This window comes from Choloepus didactylus, chromosome 8 (assembly GCF_015220235.1).
Source record: "Choloepus didactylus isolate mChoDid1 chromosome 8, mChoDid1.pri, whole genome shotgun sequence".
Lineage (NCBI taxonomy): Eukaryota > Metazoa > Chordata > Mammalia > Pilosa > Megalonychidae > Choloepus > Choloepus didactylus.
Window position 1 is genome coordinate 122059900 of NC_051314.1, and position 16509 is coordinate 122076408.

General features: G+C 36.2%; 1 pseudogene; it reads left to right on the forward strand.

Annotated features, from left to right (window-relative positions):
• Window positions 1–495: 495 nt before the first annotated feature.
• On the forward strand, window positions 496–1907 carry LOC119542896 (annotated as a pseudogene).
• The last annotated feature ends 14602 nt before the right edge of the window (window positions 1908–16509 follow it).

The following is a 16509-nucleotide window of genomic DNA, read 5'->3' on the forward strand; positions in this document are numbered from 1 at the left end:
AAAGTTCTGAGTTTAGATAGGTATAGCCTGTCAAAGGGATAGCTTCATTTCATTTCTCCTTATATCGATGTTGAATACTCATTCTATTTTCCAATTCTTCATGAATTCTAAAAAGTTTAATTTTAAACTAATCACCATCACATTCATAAATAGCCAGAATTAACTCACCATTGTAGCATTTGTAGTTTGCTTGTCTATATGTCTAATGAATTTTGTTCATAACATCTGTTTTAGCTCCTATAATACTGCATTATAATTATATGTATTTATTCTGGGAGTTGGGTGTGGTCCTTGCACCATAAATACTTTCCTTAAATAATTTCTATAAATCATGTTTCATCATAAAATGCTTGATATAGAGGGATCTTATTACATTGGTAAGAAAGAATGACTAAATTATGCAACTTTTTCTAGCAATTTATATTCAAAATCAAAGATATTTATATTCAAATGATATGGCTCAGGGGAGATGAAAGTACAAATTAGTGGAAAACAATCTCTCTCCTATTTGCTTGTTTACATGCTGACTTCTTCCTCGTAGGCATTGCCACAAATGGAAAATTGTAGCTGGTGTTGAAGATAAATTGATTCCCTTAGCATTTACTCTGGAAATTATCTAGTACCCGACTGAAAGTAGTAACAAGGGTGTTCAGGAAGCTTGGTGAGCCTGTATCTCTTAATAGAACTCTTTGGTTTAATATTGGAATTACAATATAAATAGAGTGACCTATTCTTTCATGAAGATATCTGAAACTATCTCAGATGGCAGAATTTTGGCAGTATCTTCTGGAATGAAAACATATAGAGAAAGCATCAGAAATGGATTTGCAACTGTTTGACCATGAAGCTATCAGTGAGGTACTACATTAGAAATACTTTTACAGAAATGTCACTTAGAATAAAGATTTCCTTTCTGTTAGTGGCAACAAGAGAATTCTTATTGGGAATGCTGGAAAATGGATTCACTGGATTGGTGAACTTCATTGAATGGATCAAGAATTGGAAGTTCTCATCAGCTGATTTTATCCTTACTAGCTTGGCTATAGCCAGAATCATTCAACTGTGGATGACACTAATTGATTCAACTATGGATGACACTAACTGATTCATTTATAATGTTGCTGTCTCCTCATCTCTGTTTCACCAAAACACTAATAACACTTCTGAGTATTCTCTGGGAAGTAGCTAATCACTTAACTACCTGGTTTGCCACCTGCCTAAGCATTTTCTACTTCCTTAAGATAGTTTCTCCCACTTCTTTTTCATCTGGCTGAAGTGGAGAATGAACACGGTGATTCTTATGCTTTTTCAGGGGTCTTTGTTTTTACTGTCTATTAACATTTTAATACAGGATGTTTGTAGTGAGTTGTGGATAAGTATCTAACGTGCATGAAAGAAACATGACTTTGCATTTAGATGTAAGTAAATTTTTCTATCATAAAAGACTTATTCTACTTAGTTTGACTTACTTTATCCTTCTTGTTCTGTCTCTAATCTCTTTGCTCCTTTTATTTCTGTCCTTGGTGAGACACTCTAAAAATTTGCAGCTCATGAACTCTAGGGACCCCAGCACGGAGGCCCATAAAAGGGCCATGACAGTGGTGACAACTTTCCTCCTCCTCTTCATTATTTATTTTTTTTCAACTCTATTAGAAACTTGTATCTTTCTTAAGGTACAGGGATATCAGGCCACTATGTTTTTCACGGTGATATCAACTACCTTTCCCTCAGGCCACTCATTTATTATTATTTTGGGGAAAAGCAAGCTGAGACAGATTGCTTTGAGACTACTGTGGCATCTTAAATTCTCTCTGGGAAAAGTAAAACCTTTAGCTTCAAAGATAGAATTTGAAGAAACTTATGGGTTAATTATCAGTTCCAACATTTCTTTCACTGAGTTCTTTTAAATATTGTTAAACAACACTAAAATTTCCCTTACAACATACTGTTAACTAATCATATATTTTCATAGTCATCTGACATAATATTTGATTAAATGAAATATCTATTCTGTAATAACACTTGCTGATTACAAAAGAATATTTGAGACAGTGGAGAAGAAAAGTTATAAAACATATAATGGGGAGGCGGGGCAAGATGGCAGACTGGTGAGCTGTAAGTTTTAGTTACTCCTCCAGGAAAGTAGGTAAAAAGCCAGGAACTGTGTGGACTGGACACCACAGAGCAATCTGTTTTTGGGCATACTTCATACAACACTCATGAAAATGTCGAACTGCTGAGATCAGCGAAATCTGTAAGTTTTTGTGGCCAGGGGACCTGCGCCCCTCCCTGCCAGGCTCAGTCCCGGGGGAGGAGGGGCTGTCAGCTCCGGGAAGGAGAAGGGAGAACTGCAGTGGCTGCTCTTATCGGAAACTCATTCTACTGATTCAAACTCCAACCATAGATAGACTGAGACCAGACACCAGAGACTCTGAGAGCAGCCAGCCCAGCAGAGAGGAGACAGGCATAGAAAAAAAACAACACGAAAAACTCCAAAATAAAAGCAGAGGATTTTTGGAGTTCTGGTGAACACAGAAAGGGGAAGGGCGGAGCTCAGGCCTTGAGGCGCATATGCAAATCCCGAAGAAAAGCTGATCTCTCTGCCCTGTGGACCTTTCCTTAATGGCTCCGGTTGCTTTGTCTATTAGCATTTCAATAACCCATTAGATCTCTGAGGAGGGCCTTTTTTTTTTTTTTTTTTTTTTAAATCCTTTTTTCTTTTTCTAAAACAATTACTCCAAGAAGCCCAATACAGAAAGCTTCAAAGAATTGCAATTTGGGCACGTCAAGTGAAGAGCAGAACTAAGAGAGCTCTGAGACAAAAGGCAATAATCCAGTGGCTGAGAAAATTCACTAAACAACACAACTTCCCAAGAAAAGGGGGGTGTCCGCTCACAGCCACCATCCTGGTGAACAGGAAACACTCCTGCCCATCGCCAGCCCCATAGCCCAGAGCTGCCCCAGACAACCCAGTGTGACGGAAGTGCTTCAAATAACAGGCACACACCACAAAACTGGGCGTGGACATTAGCCTTCCCTGCAACCTCAGCTGAATGTCCCAGAGCTGGGAAGGTGGAGCAGTGTGAATTAACAAAGCCCCATTCAGCCATCATTTGAGCAGACTGGGAGCCTCCCTACACAGCCCAGCAGCCCAGAACTGCCCTAGGGGGACGGCACTCACCTGTGACATAGCACAGTCATCCCTCAACAGAGGACCCGGGGTGCACGGCCTGGAAGAGGGGCCCACTTGCAAGTCTCAGGAGCCATACGCCAATACCAAAGACTTGTGGGTCAGTGGCAGAGACAAAATGTGGCAGGACTGAACTGAAGGATTAGACTATTGCAGCAGCTTTAAAACTCTAGGATCATCAGGGAGATTTGATTGTTAGGGCCACCCCCCCTCCCCGACTGCCCAGAAACACACCCCACATACAGGGCAGGCAACACCAACTACACACGCAAGCTTGGTACACCAATTGGGCCCCACAAGACTCACTCCCCCACTCACCAAAAAGGCTAAGCAGGGGACAACTGGCTTGTGGAGAACAGGTGGCTCGTGGACGCCACCTGCTGGTTAGTTAGAGAAAGTGTACTCCACGAAGCTGTAGATCTGATAAATTAGAGATAAGGACTTCAATAGGTCTACAAACCCTAAAAGAACCCTATCAAGTTCAGCAAATGCCACGAGGCCAAAAACAACAGAAAATTATAAAGCATATGAAAAAACCAGACGATATGGATAACCCAAGCCCAAGCACCCAAATCAAAAGACCAGAAGAGACACAGCACCTAGAGCAGCTACTCAAAGAACTAAAGATGAACAATGAGACCATAGTACGGGATATGAAGGAAATCAAGAAGACCCTAGAAGAGCATAAAGAAGACATTGCAAGACTAAATAAAAAAATGGATGATCTTATGGAAATTAAAGAAACTGTTGACCAAATTAAAAAGATTCTGGACACTCATAGTACAAGACTAGAGGAAGTTGAACAACGAATCAGTGACCTGGAAGATGACAGAATGGAAAATGAAAGCATAAAAGAAAGAATGGGGAAAAAATTGAAAAAATTGAAATGAACCTCAGGGATATGATAGATAATATGAAACGTCCGAATATAAGACTAATTGGTGTCCCAGAAGGGGAAGAAAAGGGTAAAGGTCTAGGAAGAGTATTCAAAGAAATTGTTGGGGAAAACTTCCCAAATCTTCTAAACAACATAAATACACAAATCATAAATGCTCAGCGAACTCCAAATAGAATAAATCCAAAAAAACCCACTCCGAGACATATACTGATCACACTGTCAAACATAGAAGAGAAGGAGCAAGTTCTGAAAGCAGCAAGAGAAAAGCAATTCACCACATACAAAGGAAACAGCATAAGACTAAGTAGTGACTACTCAGCAGCCACCATGGAGGCAAGAAGGCAGTGGCACGATATATTTAAAATTCTGAGTGAGAGGAATTTCCAGCCAAGAATACTTTATCCAGCAAAGCTCTCCTTCAAATTTGAGGGAGAGCTTAAAATTTTTCACAAACAAATGCTGAGAGAATTTGCTAACAAGAGACCTGCCCTACTGGAGATACTAAAGGGAGCCCTACAGACAGAGAAACAAAGACAGGACAGAGAGACTTGGAGAAAGGTTCAGTACTAAAGAGATTCGGTATGGGTACAATAAAGGATATTAATAGAGAGAGGGAAAAATATGGCAAACATAATCCAAAGGATAAGATGGCCGATTCAAGAAATGCCTTCACGGTTTTAACGTTGAATGTAAATGGATTAAACTCCCCAATTAAAAGATATAGATTCGCAGAATGGATCAAAAAAAATGAACCATCAATATGTTGCATACAAGAGACTCATCTTAGACACAGGGACACAAAGAAACTAAAAGTGAAAGGATGGAAAAAAATATTTCATGCAAGCTACAGCCAAAAGAAAGCAGGTGTAGCAATATTAATCTCAGATAAAATAGACTTCAAATGCAGGGATGTTTTGAGAGACAAAGAAGGCCACTACATACTAATAAAAGGGGCAATTCAGCAAGAAGAAATAACAATCGTAAATGTCTATGCACCCAATCAAGGTGCCACAAAATACATGAGAGAAACACTGGCAAAACTAAAGGAAGCAATTGATGTTTCCACAATAATTGTGGGAGACTTCAACACATCACTCTCTCCTATAGATAGATCAACCAGACAGAAGACCAATAAGGAAATTGAAAACCTAAACAATCTGATAAATGAATTAGATTTAACAGACATCTACAGGACATTACATCCCAAATCACCAGGATACACATACTTTTCTAGTGCTCACGGAACTTTCTCCAGAATAGATCATATGCTGGGACATAAAACAAGCCTCAATAAATTTAAAAAGATTGAAATTATTCAAAGCACATTCTCTGACCACAATGGAATACAATTAGAAGTCAATAACCATCAGAGACTTAGAAAATTCACAAATACCTGGAGGTTAAACAACACACTCCTAAACAATCAGTGGGTTAAAGAAGAAATAGCAAGAGAAATTGCTAAATATATAGAGACGAATGAAAATGAGAACACAACATACCAAAACCTATGGGATGCAGCAAAAGCAGTGCTAAGGGGGAAATTTATAGCACTAAACGCATATATTAAAAAGGAAGAAAGAGCCAAAATCAAAGAACTAATGGATCAACTGAAGAAGCTAGAAAATGAACAGCAAACCAATCCTAAACCAAGTACAAGACAAGAAATAACAAGGATTAAAGCAGAAATAAATGACATAGAGAACAAAAAAACAATAGAGAGGATAAATATCACCAAAAGTTGGTTCTTTGAGATCAACAAGATTGACAAGCCCCTAGCTAGACTGACAAAATCAAAAAGAGAGAAGACCCATATAAACAAAATAATGAATGAAAAAGGTGACATAACTGCAGATCCTGAAGAAATTAAAAAAATTATAAGAGGATATTATGAACAACTGTATGGCAACAAACTGGATAATGTAGAATAAATGGACAATTTCCTGGAAACATATGAACAACCTAGACTGACCAGAGAAGAAATAGAAGACCTCAACCAACCCATCACAAGCAAAGAGATCCAATCAGTCATCAAAAATCTTCCCACAAATAAATGCCCAGGGCCAGATGGCTTCACAGGGGAATTCTACCAAACTTTCCAGAAAGAACTGACACCAATCTTACTCAAACTCTTTCAAAACATTGAAAAAAATGGAACACTACCTAACTCATTTTATGAAGCTAACATCAATCTAATACCAAAACCAGGCAAAGATGCTACAAAAAAGGAAAACTACCGGCCAATCTCCCTAATGAATATAGATGCAAAAATCCTCAACAAAATACTTGCAAATCGAATCCAAAGACACATTAAAAAAATCATACACCATGACCAAGTGGGGTTCATTCCAGGCATGCAAGGATGGTTCAACATAAGAAAAACAATCAATGTATTACAACACATTAAAAACTCGAAAGGGAAAAATCAATTGATCATCTCAATAGATGCTGAAAAAGCATTTGACAAAATCCAACATCCCTTTTTGATAAAAACACTTCAAAAGGTAGGAATTGAAGGAAACTTCCTCAACATGATAAAGAGCATATATGAAAAACCCACAGCCAGCATAGTACTCAATGGTGAGAGACTGAAAGCCTTCCCTCTAAGATCAGGAACAAGACAAGGATGCCCGCTGTCACCACTGTTATTCAACATTGTGCTGGAAGTGCTAGCCAGGGCAATCCGGCAAGACAAAGAAATAAAAGGCATCCAAATTGGAAAAGAAGAAGTAAAACTGTCATTGTTTGCAGATGATATGATCTTATATCTAGAAAACCCTGAGAAATCAACGATACACCTACTAGAGCTAATAAACAAATTTAGCAAAGTAGCGGGATACAAGATTAATGCACATAAGTCAGTAATGTTTCTATATGCTAGAAATGAACAAACGGAAGTGACACTCAAGAAAATGATACCATTTTCAATAGCAACTAAAAAAATCAAGTACCTAGGAATAAACTTAACCAAAGATGTAAAAGACCTATACAAAGAAAACTACATCACTCTACTAAAAGAAATAGAAGGGGACCTTAAAAGATGGAAAAATATTCCATGTTCATGGATAGGAAGGCTAAATGTCATTAAGATGTCAATTCTACCCAAACTCATCTACAGATTCAATGCAATCCCAATCAAAATTCCAACAACCTACTTTGCAGACTTGGAAAAGCTAGTTATCAAATTTATTTGGAAAGGGAAGATGCCTCGAATTGCTAAAGACACTCTAAAAAAGGAAAACGAAGTGGGAGGACTTACATTCCCTGACTTTGAATCTTATTATAAAGCCACAGTTGCCAAAACAGCATGGTACTGGCACAAAGATAGACATATAGATCAATGGAATCGAATTGAGAATTCAGAGATAGACCCTCAGATCTATGGCCGACTGATCTTTGATAAGGCCCCCAAAGTCACCAAACTGAGCCATAATGGTCTTTTCAACAAATGGGGCTGGGAGAGTTGGATATCCATATCCAAAAGAATGAAAGAGGACCCCTACCTCACCCCCTACACAAAAATTAACTCAAAATGGACCAAAGATCTCAATATAAAAGAAAGTACCATAAAACTCCTAGAAGATAATGTAGGAAAACATCTTCAAGACCTTGTATTAGGCGGCCACTTCCTAGACTTTACACCCAAAGCACAAGCAACAAAAGAGAAAATAGATAAATGGGAACTCCTCAAGCTTAGAAGTTTCTGCACCTCAAAGGAATTTCTCAAAAAGGTAAAGAGGCAGCCAACTCAATGGGAAAAAATTTTTGGAAACCATGTATCTGACAAAAGACTGATATCTTGCATATACAAAGAAATCCTACAACTCAATGACAATAGTACAGACAGCCCAATTATAAAATGGGCAAAAGATATGAAAAGACAGTTCTCTGAAGAGGAAATACAAATGGCCAAGAAACACATGAAAAAATGTTCAGCTTCACTAGCTATTAGAGAGATGCAAATTAAGACCACAATGAGATACCATCTAACACCGGTTAGAATGGCTGCCATTAAACAAACAGGAAACTACAAATGCTGGAGGGGATGTGGAGAAATTGGAACACTTATTCATTGCTGGTGGGACTGTATAATGGTTCAGCCACTCTGGAAGTCAGTCTGGCAGTTCCTTAGAAAACTAGATATAGAGCTACCATTCAATCCAGCGATTGCACTTCTCGGTATATACCCGGAAGATCGGAAAGCAGTGACACGAACAGATATCTGCATGCCAATGTTCATAGCAGCATTATTCACAATTGCCAAGAGATGGAAACAACCCAAATGTCCTTCAACAGATGAGTGGATAAATAAAATGTGGTATATACACACGATGGAATACTATGCGGCAGTAAGAAGGAACGATCTCGTGAAACATATGACAACATGGATGAACCTTGAAGACATAATGCTGAGCGAAATAAGCCAGGCACAAAAAGAGAAATATTATATGCTACCACTAATGTGAACTTTGAAAAATGTAAAACAAATGGTTTATAATGTAGAATGTAGGGGAACTAGCAGTAGAGAGCAATTAAGGAAGGGGGAACAATAATCCAAGAAGAACAGATAAGCTATTTAACGTTCTGGGGATGCCCAGAAATGACTATGGTCTGTTAATTTCTGATGGATGTAGTAGGAACAAGTTCACTGAAATGTTGCTATATTATGTAACTTTCTTGGGGTAAAGTAGGAACATGTTGGAAGTTAAGCAGTTATCTTAGGTTAGTTGTCTTTTTCTTACTCCCTTGTTATGGTCTCTTTGAAATGTTCTTTTATTGTATGTTTGCTTTCTTTTTAACTTTTTTTTTCATACAGTTGATTTAAAAAAGAAGGGAAAGTTAAAAAAAAAAAAAAGAAAGAAAAAAGACAAACAAGGAAAAAAAAAAAAGATGTAGTGCCCCCTTGAGGAGCCTGTGGAGAATGCAGGGATATTCGCCTACCCCACCTCCATGGTTGCTAACATGACCACAGACATAGGGGACTGGTGGTTTGATGGGTGGAGCCCTCTACCATAAGTTTTACCCTTGGGAAGATGGTTGCTGCAAAGGAGAGGCTAGGCCTCCCTATATTTGTGCCTAAGAGTCTCCTCCTGAATGCCTCTTTGTTGCTCAGATGTGGCCCTCTCTCTCTGGCTAAGCCAACTTGAAAGGTGAAATCACTGCCCTCCCCCCTACGTGGGACCAGGCACCCAGGGGAGTGAATCTCCCTGGCAACGTGGAATATGACTCCCGGAGAGGAATGTAGACCCGGCATCGTGGGATGGAGAACATCTTCTTGACCAAAAGGGGGATGTGAAAGGAAATGAAATAAGCTTCAGTGGCAGAGAGATTCCAAAACGAGCCGAGAGATCACTCTGGTGGGCACTCTTACGCACACTTTAGACAACCTTTTTTAGGTTCTAAAGAATTGGGGTAGCTGGTGGTGGATACCTGAAACTATTAAACTACAACCCAGAACCCATGAATCTCGAAGACAGTTGTATAAAAATGTAGCTTATGAGGGGTGACAATGGGATTGGGAATGCCATAAGGACCAAACTCCACTTTGTCTAGTTTATGGATGGATGTGTAGAAAAGTAGGGGAAGGAAGGAAACAGACAAAGGTACCCAGTGTTCTTTTTTACTTCAATTGCTCTTTTTCACTCTAATTATTATTCTTGTTATTTTTGTGTGTGTGCTAATGAAGGTGTCAGGGATTGATATAGGTGATGAATGTACAACTATGTAATGGTACTGTAAACAATCGAAAGTACAATTTGTTTTGTATGACTGTGTGGTATGTGAATATATCTCAATAAAATGATGATTAAAAAAAATAAAAATAAAAATAAAAGAACAAAAAAAAACAAAAAAAAACAAAAAAAAACAAAAAAAAACATATAATGGAATATGAATAAATGTGTATGTAATATATAATGCGATTGAATAAGTGTATATGAAATAACAGTCACTGGACAACGGAAAGGGAAAGAATAAGGTAATTCCTTAGAACTGAAGATAAATTCCAAACTAGAGTATGGAAAAGAATTGTAAAATGTTAAATATAATATAAATTGAGTAATCTCATGATACTAATTTTGGAAAGGATATGAAGTAATGATAAAACTACTTTCGCCAACATTTTGGCTTTATTTTAATGAGGTGGCAATGCATATCCAAAGACCCAGTAATGTACTCCTATTTATATGTCCTAGAGAATCTTTGGTATATGTGCATCAGGAGACATATATGAGGATGTGTATATCAATATTGTTTTAATACCTAAAATGAGAAATCACCCAAATGTCCATTAGTGATAAAATGTATAAATAGATTATGGTTTATTTATGACATAGAATACAGAAATGAAAATCAACAAAGTAGAGCAATATGGTTAGAATTGGATATTATATAAACAAAGAAAATGAAAAAATTAGAGTTACATGGTTAAGTAATGCACACCAAAAATTGAGAGAAAATGAAAAGATACTAGAGAAAATTTTCAGTGCAATCTTGGTTATAGAACATTTAAAATAGGTAAAACTTTACTGTGTAAAATTCATTCTGTGGGTGGCCAAACTCTAAAGTAAAACAAATTAGTGATTGCCATAACAATTTGGGATAGTAGGGGGGAGGATGGGAAGGGAAAACAGTAAAAACAGAAAATAATGTATGGGCAATGTGTGGATTGCTGCCAGTATCCTACTTCTTGACCAATGTTGTTACATGAATGTTTTTGTTCAAATTATTTCTTTCACTGTGAATTTAGTTTTATTATTTTCTATATGTGTGTTATGTTTCACAATAATTAAATGTTTAAGAAACAGAAAAAAGAAAACAAATTAATGAATATAAAATTAAACTAAGGTGGAATGATGGGTGTAAGATTTCCTGGCTAATGAGTAGAAGAACAGTGTTCAATCCCAGATTAGTCTAGCTCTAAAAACAACACCCATCCATTCTATTCCTCCTGCTTCACCATAATCTCCAAAGACTATCTGGTCCAACCCTCTCATAAAAGAAAAAAAAATAATCTGGAATAACATACTCTCATAGACGTCTTAGAGCTCTTGCCATAAAAAAGGAGAATAAGTATTATTATAGTAAGAAATCCAACTTAAAATTTTAAAAATACTAATTGAAAAAAGTAAGACTTAAGCAGGAAAGGGAGATCAATATTCTTAGTACTAATGTTAATTTAAAACCATAAATTTTAAGTGTTTGGTAGCTCCTAACACCTCTTTTCTTTCTAAACTCCAATTTAATTATTTCTAATAAACATTACAAAATGGCAGAAATTAGTGAATTTTCAATGTCTTTTGGTACAGATATTAAAAATATAGGATAGTTATCCCTAAATCAATAATTATATTGCTACCAAAGATCATAATCACAACCATACATTAAGATTGTGTGTGAATTTGTGTGTGTGTGTGTGTGTGTGTGTGTGTGTGTGTGTGTAACTATGCATGTATACAGATGTGTGTTAGGGCATATATTTTGTTACATTATAAATTTTTTGAGTTCCTTGTCAGAACAAAATTAGACATAGATACACCCAGAAGGGTAAATTTATTAAAGCATAATACATATTTATTTTAATGTTTGAATATTTTTAGGTATATGTAGTGCTACTTTGACTATTGTAATAAAATAACCCAGATTTAATAATGGTAGCTGGAACTGTAAATAAGCAGGTGGGAGAATTTTGCTTGCTAATGAGGCTATTAAAATGTGAAATAAAGATTATGTACTGACTGTTTATTGTACAGAGGGTATATCCGTGTCACTTTTGTCATAATTTTTAGAATGCAGTAAAGGAAAAAATAGGACATAAATCATCAGAAATACATGAGTTTTAGATTGTTTTTGATGAAGTACTAGGTGAAGGTATTCCTCTAGGCTAAGCCCTGATGCTGGGAATGATGCTTGAATTATAAAGCATAAGGAACAATGGTAGTGTTTTCCTATCACAGTAACTCTGCTACTTGAAAAACTGAACTAAAGTCACAACTATCATGTAGGGTGCTCTCACTTAGATGCCATCATCACTGTCATCATCACTGTTGTCTTTGTCATTGTTGTCATTATCACCATCAACATCATTATCACCACCAATACAGTAAGTGTATCTCACTTAATGACTTATATTTGAAAATTTTTACATATATAATTTGGACAATGTCTAACTAATTTCCTAAAGATTATCATTGTGAGTAACTTACTTTAATATAACATAAAGTTCCTGTCAATATGAGCATGTTAAAAATTGTGTATATTTAGAAATTGTGTGTATTTTAGCTTCCAATGTACTACTTGAGCAAATGATTTATAGATTATTTTAAACTCAAAGATATAACAGAGGATGATAATATGAAAGATTCAGTTTTTCATGTATATGAAATTCCTTTAATAAGAAAGATAAAGTAAATGAACTAGTTTGTGAGCAAATTCTTATTTCTGAAGAGAGAGCTTTAGGAGTCAGTGGATCAAATAGGAGTAATACCTCACATCTTCTCATACTTAAGGGAGATGTTGTTCTGAGGGAGAAGCAGAGCAAAAGGACTACTTACAAGTTAAGTTATGCCATAGTATGATGTTGCTGTGACTGACGTACTGTATCTTGTTTATTTGAATGACATTTTGAGATCAAGTCATGCTTCTGAATTACTTCATAATGAGAACCTATGACAAGGACCTTACAGTGAACTAGCCACCATCCAAGAAAAGCTACTCTTGTCACATCCATTGCCTGTTTGTTCCAATTTGTGGAGAGTGACTAATCCATGATTTAGTTTGAAAAGAAGGAGATTGTTACCACTTTCGTGTCTATACTAAAAATAAATAGCTTTCTAAAAAGAGATTGTTGTTATGAATGTAGGCATACCCTGAAGATGTTGTGGATTTGGTTCCAGACCACCTCAATAAAGTGAATATCACAATGAAATGAGTCACACAATGTTTTTTTGGTTTCACAGTGCATTTAAAAGTTATGTTTACACTTTACTATAGTCTGTTAAGTGTGCAATAACGTTATGTCTAAAAAACAATATGCATACTTTAATTAAAAATACTTTATTGCTAAAAAATGCTAACCATCATCTGAGCCTTCAGTGAGTCATAATCTTCTTGCTGGTGGAGTGCTTGCTTCAATGTTGATGACTGCTGACTGATTAGGGTGGTGGTTGCTGAAGGTTGGGGCAGCTGTGTCAATTTCCTAAAATAAGACAATGAAGTTTGCTGCATCCACTGACTCCTCCTTTCACAAAAGATTTCTCTGCAGCATGTGATGCTGTTTGATAGCATTTTACCCACAGTGGAGTTTCTTTCAAAATTGGAGTCAACCCTCTCAAACCCTGCCACTGTTTTATTGACTAACTTTATGTAATATTCTAAATCCTTTGTTGTCATTTCAACAATGTTCATAGCATCTTCACCAGGAGTAGATTCCATCTCAAGAAATCACTTTCTTTGCTCCTCCAACTCCTCATCCATTCAAGTTTGATCATGAGATTACAGCAATTCATTCATATCTTCAGACTCCACTTCTAATTCTAGTTCTCTTGCTGTTTCTGCCACATCTGCAGTGACTTCCTCCACTGAAATCTTGAACCCTTCCAAGTCATCCATGAAGGTTGAAACCAACATCTTCCAACTCCTGTTCATGTTGATATTTTTACTTCCTCCAATTAATCATGAAGGTTTTTGATGGAATCTAGAGTGGTGAATCCTTTCCAGAAGGTTTTCAATTTACTTATTCCCAATGCATCAAAGGAATCACTATTTATGGCAGATACAGCCTTATGAAGACTCTTACTTTCACTTGAACACCAGAGGCCATTGTGGGGTTATTACTTGGCCTAATTTCAATATTGTTGTATCTCAGGGAATAGGGAGGCCTGAGGATGGTGAGAGGGAAAGGGAAATGGCTGGTCAATGGAGCAGTCAGAACACACACAACAATATCTATTAAGTTCGCTCTTATATGGGCATTGTTTGTGGTGCCCCAAAACATTTATTGTAGTATCTTCAAAGATCACTGATCACATATCACCATAACAGATAAAATAATAATGAAAAAGTTTGAAATATGGCAAGAATTACCAAAATGTAACACAGTGACTGAAGTGAGCACATGCTGTTGGACAGATGGTGCCAACAGACTTGCTTGATGCAACATTGCTACCAGCAATCAATTTGTAAAAATGTAGTATATGCAAAGAGCAATAAAGTGAAATGCAATGTAGTAAAGTATGCCTTTATTTTATTCAGTTTCCCCATAGAAGATGATTTATAGAAGGAAAGTCAAAGTTTGCTTCTGTCACCTGAAAGTAATACTTAAAAATGTAATAATCATGAATTAAAAACTCAATAGATTTAACAACCAATTAGACATAAAGGAAGAATTAGTTAATTGGAATGTAATTATGCAAAATGAAGCATAAAGAGACAAGGAGATGGAAAATATAGGCTAGAGGATAAGAGAGATTGAGTCTACATTGAGAAATTATAACATATTTATGTAGTTTTTTAAAGAGAGATTACGGGGCAGGGACAATATTGCTGAGGATTTCCTAAACTGATAAACTGTATCAATCTCTTGATATGAAGCCAACAAGCCCCAGACAGGATAACTAAATGAAATCCACATATAGATACTGCAGGAAACCAATGACCAAGAGAATATCTAAAAGTGGTCATAGAAAAAAGAGATTATATTCAAAGCAATAGCTATTTGAATGACTGCTGATTTTAACAGAAATAAATGGAAGCTAGAGTTCAGTGGAATTATACTTTTAATATACTTCAAAAGAATAGTAGCTCTTTCATCAATGGAAATTCAGAATGATACCCTTCAGACAGAAGAAAAATTATTCCAAATAGAAAACTGGAGATGCAAGAAGGAATGAAAATGAATGGAAAAAGTAAATATGTGGGTAAATTCTAAATGAATATTGACTGTTAATAACAATGCCTTCTAGGGTTAAAATATCTAACAAATAAAATATATGAGGATAACAGCATATGACTGGAGGTGAAGGTAAAAGTGGTAAATATAGTTGAAACATTTTTTTTAACTTTTCTTTTCTGTGAGGAGGGTCAGAATATCATATACGATGACCCTACAATTTTACTTCTTATACCTAACAGAAGTGCATCGAAGGACATGTAAAATAATGTTCACAGTGGCATTATTCACAATATCTCAAAAAAGAAATACCACAAATATCTATCAACATAAGGATGGATTAATAATTATAGTAAATTCATACAGTGGAATAGTACAGAGAAATGAACCAAATTGGGCATAAGTTTCCTAAGTCCATTTCATAACATAACTATTGAAGGTCAAATAATTCAGACTGTTGTTTCCTAATATTATTCAATGATTTTTTTTTTTTTTTTCAGGTCAGAGAAAAGTAACTCAAATAGACTTAGGTTTACACAACTGAAAAGTCAAGGGACAAAGCAGCTTCGCATATAGCTGGTTTTAAATGAACATGTGACACCCGTGGCCAAGCCCACATTAAATCCTGGAAAATTAGCATACTTGTTCTCAACTTCTGTAGTAAAAATAGAATGAATTTTGTCACATACCTGCACTCTTCAATAAAACCAATATACATCTTTTGTTAGACTGTCAATGATTCCGTTTTTTAAATAAATTTATTGGCCTCCTGTACTTATTAGGAGATAATGACCCCTCAAAGATGTTCACATCCAAATATCTGGAATCTGTGAATATTTATGTTATATGGCAAGGGGAAAATTAAGGTGACAGATGGAATTAAGTTTCTTAATTGACTGACCTTGGGGAGATTATCCTGGATTATCTGAGTGGGCACAATGTTATTATAAGTGTCCTTTTAAGTGAAAGAAGGAAGTAGGAGAGTCAGAGTCAGAGAAGGAGATATGTTATGGAAACAGATTGGAGTGAATTGATTGCTTATGAGATGGCCATGAGCTAAGGAATGCAGGTAGCCTCTAGAAGATGGAAAAGGCAAGGAAACGGATTCTCCCTAGGGCCTCCAGAAGGAATGCATTCCTGCTGACACCTTGATTTCAGCCCAGTGATACCCATTTCAGACTTGTGACCTGCAGAACTATAAGGTTATAAATTTGTGTTGTTTTAAGCCACCAAATTTGTGGTAATTTTTTACATAGGAAACTAATGTACTTCCTTATGAAAAAAATTTTCACCGTAGATAACTTCTGTATTCATGGATTATCCAAACACATGATTTCTGATCATGGCTTTTTGTATAAACTGTTTTTGAAAAGTACTGTACATATACATAACATGTATCATCCATCCACTGCAGTTCATTGGGAGATCATCGTTAATCAAACTGAGTATATTCACATGTCCAATAACATATTTATTTCCACAAATTGAAATGACAATATGTCTGGTACACCTACCTATCTTACTATTGTGAAATAT